The sequence below is a fragment of the Ranitomeya imitator genome, chromosome 5 (assembly GCF_032444005.1).
Source record: "Ranitomeya imitator isolate aRanImi1 chromosome 5, aRanImi1.pri, whole genome shotgun sequence".
NCBI lineage: Eukaryota > Metazoa > Chordata > Amphibia > Anura > Dendrobatidae > Ranitomeya > Ranitomeya imitator.
In genome coordinates, this window is record NC_091286.1 from 642840072 (window position 1) to 642847629 (window position 7558).

A 7558-nucleotide genomic window follows, 5' to 3' on the forward strand; every position below is an offset into this window, starting at 1 on the left:
ATCACCACTGTGGATGTGATGTGGAGACATGTGACGCTCTATCACCACTGTGGATGTGATGTGGGGACATGTGAACGTCTATCACCACTGTGGATGTGATGTGGAGACATGTGATGCTCTTTCACCACTGTGGATGTGATGTGGAGACATGTGAAGCTCTATCACCACTGTGGATGTGATGTGGAGACATGTGAAGCTCTATCACCACTGTGGATGTGATGTGGGGACATGTGAAGCTCTATCACCACTGTGGATGTGATGTGGAGACATGTGAAGCTCTATCACCACTGTGGATGTGATGTGGAGACATGTGAAGCTCTATCACCACTGTGGATGTGATGTGGAGACATGTGAAGCTCTATCACCACTGTGGATGTGATGTGGGGACATGTGAAGCTCTATCACCACTGTGGATGTGATGTGGAGACATGTGAAGCTCTATCACCACTGTGGATGTGATGTGGGGACATGTGAAGCTCTATCACCACTGTGGATGTGATGTGGAGACATGTGAAGCTCTATCACCACTGTGGATGTAATGTGGGGACATGTGACGCTCTATCACCATTGTGGATGTGATGTGGGGACACGTGAAGCTCTATCACCACTGTGGATGTAATGTGGGGACATGTGAAGCTCTATCACCACTGTGGATGTGATGTGGGGACATGTGACGCTCTATCACCACTGTGGATGTGATGTGGGGATATGTGAAGCTCTATCACCACTGTGGATGTGATGTGGAGACATGTGACACTCTATCACCAGTGTGGATGTGATGTGGGGACATGTGAAGCTCTATCACCACTGTGGATGTGATGTGGAGACATTTGAGGCTCTATCACCACTGTGGATGTAATGTGGGGACATGTGAAGCTCTATCACCACTGTGGATGTGATGTGGAGACATGTGACGCTCTATCACCAGTGTGGATGTGATGTGGAGACATGTGAAGCTCTATCACCACTGTGGATGTTATGTGGGGACATGAGAAGCTCTATCACCACTGTGGATGTGATGTGGAGAAATGTGAAGCTCTATCACCACTGTGGATGTGATATGGAGACATGAGAAGCTCTATCACCACTTTGGATGTGATGTGGAGACATGTGAAGCTCTATCACCACTGTGTATGTTATGTGGGGACATGAGAAGCTCTATCACCACTGTGGATGTGATGTGGAGACATGTGAAGCTCTATCACCACTGTGGATGTGATGTGGAGACATGTGACGCTCTATCACCACTGTGGATGTGATGTGGAGACATGTGACGCTCTATCACCACTGTGGATGTGATGTGGAGACATGTGACGCTCTATCACCACTGTGGATGTGATGTGGAGACATGTGACGCTCTATCACCACTGTGTATGTGATGTGGAGACATGTGAAGCACTATCACCACTGTGGATGTGATGTGGGGACATGTGACGCTCTATCACCACTGTGGATGTGATGTGGGGACATGTGACGCTATTGTTAAATATTAATTATTCTTATTTTTATTCTGTACCGAGCACATGGTTTCTTGCTGACATTATCCAAAGCTATTTCTGTGTATGTAGCTCAGAGTATAAGTTAACGCCATATACAGGGAACACGTGATCAGTGTTGAGCATATAAATAACGTCTCTTAGGAGGGGGTGGGGGGCTTTTTGTCACGTGGGACGGTCACCTCCCTTCCTTCACCATTATTCTCCATGGACATGGGACAAGACACGAGGAACAACAGCTGTTAGCTACTCCATGCCATGATGACTTCAGACTTTCACACAGACAGATGACTTCTACCATTCAGGACCCTGGAAAGATGAGTAACAGGAGAAGCGCTGATATCTACACATGGACACTCTGTTTGTAATTGTTTCATCTACCTTTTATGTTTTTGCTGCGATGGTGGATAACTCAATAAACCACTATACTTTCGTCAGAAAATCATGACATTTTTCTTTTAAGAATAACGCACCTGGTTAAGTCTTGATTAGATATTTTTGCTCAATAACGATTTTTAACATTTGGCGAGCCAGCCAGTTTTGATTTTTTGTGCTATTTTTGCGTGAATTTCCTTCTTCTTGCACACGGGGGAAGACAGAAGAGTTCCGCTAGATTGTGCAAGTATTCAGGAATTCCACTTCAAAATTTCAAGTCACAAAGATCTCACAAGAACCTACGAATGACGGAGACTAACAGGTGTTGTACGGATTGACAGCAAGCACTGGTAGTGCTGAAGAACAGACGTGCTAAAAATAGCCGTGCTGAAGTCCGGAGCCCAGCGTTGTAAAAGCAAAGGAACTACAAGCTGAGATTTCAAGGTAAGACAAATGGATTTGATAAATTCATATGCTAAATCAAGTCAGATAGACTTTGTAAGTTTGTACGGATCTAGCTTAGAAATATTTTGGTCTAATTTATTTTCAGAATGCAGAACTGCGAATTTGAATTTAGATTGTAAGCTAATGTCTAAGAAAAAAGAAAAAGAGCAACTTAAAAATATTTTACATATGGTTTATGTATTTAACGAGTTTGTGACAGAGAAGTCCAAAAAAGACAGTGTAGAAAGAATTTCTAAGGAAACTAATGATGTTCCCAAGATTGACTGTAATGAGAAGAGTGAGAAAGATGTGACGCACGTATCTGTAATGACGATGACCACCCAAAGTGACATTGACTTTGTGACACAAGATGAAAAACAAGATGGAGGAAGTGAAGGAGACATGACAATTGACAAAGATGATCTACGAGGGACAGATGTACAAGGGCCACTAAAAATAGACGACTCAGAGGCCCAACTCCAACTTAAATCTAGGAAAATCCTGCTAAAATTATGCAAAATCATTCCTGCATATGATGACAAAATCCATGTGTGCAGAAATTCAGAGATATTTGAGAGTTTTGCTGATAAGTTTGATTTGACTAATGTGCAGAGAAATAATTTGTTTAAAATTTGGCTTCCGGTAATATTCTCCAGAAGACTCTCACTAAAAATGCAGACTGATGAGTTCCACGAAAAGATGACTGATGTAGAAAGATTAAGAATTTTGATTTTCTGTGGATTGAAAGAAAATTATCCAGATCTTGATATTCTTCTAAAATTGAAGATTGGCCGGGAAGAATGTACGTTTACTTTTATGGCCATTTTTGAAAGGATTTATAAATTGGTTTGTACGAATTTGAATCAACAATCCATGATAAATTGTTTTGTAAACAAATTTAAATTCTTAAATCCTGTATCTCGTGTAATTGCTACACAGAAAAATTCTTTATACGAATGCGCCCAATCCCTTGATTTTTCTAGAAAACACGAGAATCTTGAAAGGAAAACACATTTTACTAAGTTTTTGAAACCAGTCAGAATTCAATCTTATCAAAAGCCAAAATCAAAATCTTCAAATCTGATCCAAAATCAAATCTATGAAGTACGAAGAAAATTACATATTTGTTACAAACCGTATGAAAAGATTCAGGAGTCTATTAAAGAAATTTCTCTGAAAGATTTAAAATCTGAAGGGTCAGATCTGTCTGTAAAGATGGCGGAAACTGACAGACGGAAGCAGGTGAGTATCCCAGGGGGAGCTCAGCTGAACACTCCATTATCACAGCAGCTCTTCAAAGAGTCCATAGGGTTAAAACTGACCTTACTAAATTTAGCATTTCAGCAGATTATCGACAAACAGCCAAATTTTGGGATAGGAATTGGCTAAATATGTAATTATATTATATGATGAGTTATACAATGTATTATTTATTAATATGTAATTATTTTATTCAATATAATTCTGCAGTTACATATATTAATATAATATACAGTAAATACTGTAGCATATTTGTATAAGTAGAGATTATATTAACTGCATTTTTATATATATAGCGAAATAATTAAAATATACTCCAGTAAAAAATATTTAGAATTACAATTAAATACATTTATTAAGTATATACATATGTATAAGATATCTAAATTATTTTGTTTTGAAATAAATATGAAAATAACCTTTATCTTTTATTTTCCTTTAGAATTTTACTTTCAAAGCGAGGATTGAACAAAAAATACCTGTTTCATGAATTTATGTCTTATTCACACAGGAAGCTATATTAACTGCATGATTTTTATATATATATATATTTAACACTTAAAAATAAATAATATATCTAACAACCTAAAAATGTGTGTACTACATGTAAATTTTCTTTCTGTAATAATCTAAAACGTGTTTTTTTTTTTTTTCCTCCCACTGCATGGTGTGACATATGTGAGTTAAGGAATATCATATAGCCTTGTTTTAATTTTAGGAATTTTCCTCAGCCTTACATTCAAAGGGTCTTAGTTACAGGCTTGTACCGAAATAGCGTTAGAACATTCAACTCAAGTTTCTTGTAAATGAGTCCAGTCCTTTCTATAGTTTAAAACATACTGATACTGTTACATAATATTTGGGGAATATTCAAAGAAATATTAGAATACTAAATTTAATAGATTACAATGCGCATTGATTGATAATTAGGATACAATATTTTGGGTTAATATACATGTTTTTTATTCTTTGTATGTGAAATGTATTGTGAACGTCTATGTGAGTCACATGTGACAGGTGAGAGAACATATGAGCAGCTGCTGAGTGAATTTGACATAAGTGTGTAATGTAAGAGTGACCAGAGCGTGGTATGTGGAATGTGGAATGTGTATGCACAGTTTGACAGAGGCCTCAGTCATGATTTATGGTATGTTTGAAAGAAAGAAAAAAAAACCACCTTGTGTTAATGAGAAAATAAGATTCAGTTAAATTATTAGAATATTAAGATATATTTAAATATTATTATTCAACATGTATGCAACATATATTTCTTTAGTGATTATTATTATTATTATTTAATAAGTACAATAACACATCAATATGGTTTATCAAGGAAACCTACATTTAGAACATTTTTTCCTAATGATAATTTTTTCATATTTCAGTGTTTTTTTTTATAGTTACATAGATAAGTACACATCTTCAAACAACTATATGACACAAGTTGTATGACAGTTATAAAAATAATGATTTTTCACTTGGGTTTTTACAAATTAATTTTTTCATAAAATAATATTTTTTGATATTAAGGGGGAAATGTGTTTTTGATCCTGATCACATCATCACATTTCATCAATACCTCTTCTTCACACATTTTAATAAAGAAGAAATATTAATAAGGTATTATTGGGTACAATAACAATAAATATTATAAATATCATTTTTTTCTCTTATGAAGGGTATTATATGCAAAGTTGCATAATTTCAATATTTTGGTGTTCCAAGGTTATGACAACATCTACATGAGGAAGTATTAAGGGAGTGTGTTACTGAAACATAATCTCAGCATTTGTCATCAACATATAAAGGCCTTATTTTTATTTTTATTTTTATTTTTTATTCTCATTTTTATTTTTCATTTTTTTTCCACTTTTCTTTCAATTTTTATTTTTCATTCTTATTTTTCATCAAGGAAAAATCAATATTTAATAGAGTAATGTCTACAAGCATATTGCTTTATCAAATATAGTGATCATATGGTTTCATTATATAAGAAAATTTCAATTCTGAGTTAAATACAACAATTCTTTCACTCATTCATTCATTTATTCATATATATACTTATTTTGGTTCATGGCTATACATGCTTACATATTATTGGTCTACTGAACATAATTTAATAAAGTTTTAATACTAAATATCAGCACTTGTTACATAAAAGACACACTGACATCTATGGGTTCAAAAAGAAATTACACCTATGACATAAAAATGTCCAATCACATGAAGAATATGGTTAATAATATACTATCATTTATTATTATTATTATTTTATTTTTCCAAATATAAACTCCATTTTAATATCATTTAATAATTATATGAATATTATTGATTGCTATGGTACGCTGTGATATTATAAGTTAGGGAAATTACCAGATTTGGTATAGAATAGGGAATGAAGACTTCAATCAAGATACTAAAGACGTTAATAAAGATTTTATATTTTTCTAAATTCAATTGATTCTTAAAAGTTACAAGAAGAAAAGCCGTTATCCAGAAGTTCCACAAGGTAACAATGCTATGATTTCTGAGTAATAATAGACTGTGTCAAATACAATTCATGTCACCACTCACAACTACAGCATCCATCACTGACAACTGAGTACAGTATCAAAGATGAACTGTGTTATTACGTTCCAGTGGTTTCCTATCACCTATAAGACTTCCATGAAAGCTGGTGAACACTCAGGTAATTGTCAGGACGCTACAACCCTGACATATGTCCTGTGTACTAAGGACTGGTTATGGTGCTATGTTTAGCAAGGAAGAGTCAATGTAACCCTTGCTGTGCCGACCAAAGACGTCACACCTGTCCCAAGACCAGTGCGGACGATATGAGGATTCCAGATGATTTCCAAGGCGAGCCAATGTAAGTCCAGGTCTCTAAAAGTGACACTGCACAGATATTAAAGCTACATTTCATCTATGAACTTTGTTTTCTTATCAACATTTGAATTTATGGACTTTGATTGACACATGACACACAGTCTCTACATATCTACATGCTATCATCTATTTCAAAAGACTTATAATAAAGATTGTTTTAAAAGAAGAAGACATCAATATGAAGACCAGATGACATCAGACCTGAGATGCTTCAAGTAGATATAGGGAAGTATATATATATATATTTTATATGAATATTGGTCACGGCTTACCATAACATGAATTTATATATCATTATATTATTGAGAACATATAACATTATTATTGATATTATTTATTACATCATTTTGCCAAAGAAGAAAGAAGATCTTATTATTATTTTAATTTGAGGGTTCCAATCAATGTCTGTCACCCTCAAAAGGGGGAATTGTTAAATATTAATTATTCTTATTTTTATTCTGTACCGAGCACATGGTTTCTTGCTGACATTATCCAAAGCTATTTCTGTGTATGTAGCTCAGAGTATAAGTTAACGCCATATACAGGGAACACGTGATCAGTGTTGAGCATATAAATAACGTCTCTTAGGAGGGGGTGGGGGGCTTTTTGTCACGTGGGACGGTCACCTCCCTTCCTTCACCATTATTCTCCATGGACATGGGACAAGACACGAGGAACAACAGCTGTTAGCTACTCCATGCCATGATGACTTCAGACTTTCACACAGACAGATGACTTCTACCATTCAGGACCCTGGAAAGATGAGTAACAGGAGAAGCGCTGATATCTACACATGGACACTCTGTTTGTAATTGTTTCATCTACCTTTTATGTTTTTGCTGCGATGGTGGATAACTCAATAAACCACTATACTTTCGTCAGAAAATCATGACATTTTTCTTTTAAGAATAACGCACCTGGTTAAGTCTTGATTAGATATTTTTGCTCAATAACGATTTTTAACAGCTCTATCACCACTGTGGATGTGATGTGGGGACATGTGAACGTCTATCACCACTGTGGATGTGATGTGGAGACATGTGATGCTCTATCACCACTGTGGATGTGATGTGGAGACATGTGAAGCTCTATCACCA

The 7558-nt window shown here is 35.4% G+C and overlaps 1 long non-coding RNA gene across 1 annotated transcript; it reads left to right on the forward strand.

The window, feature by feature from the left end:
* Window positions 1-1484: 1484 nt before the first annotated feature.
* Window positions 1485-7347, forward strand: LOC138638656 (uncharacterized). Its single transcript, XR_011312524.1, has 2 exons — window positions 1485-2315; window positions 4018-7347. It is a non-coding gene; the product is annotated as an uncharacterized lncRNA (long non-coding RNA).
* The last annotated feature ends 211 nt before the right edge of the window (window positions 7348-7558 follow it).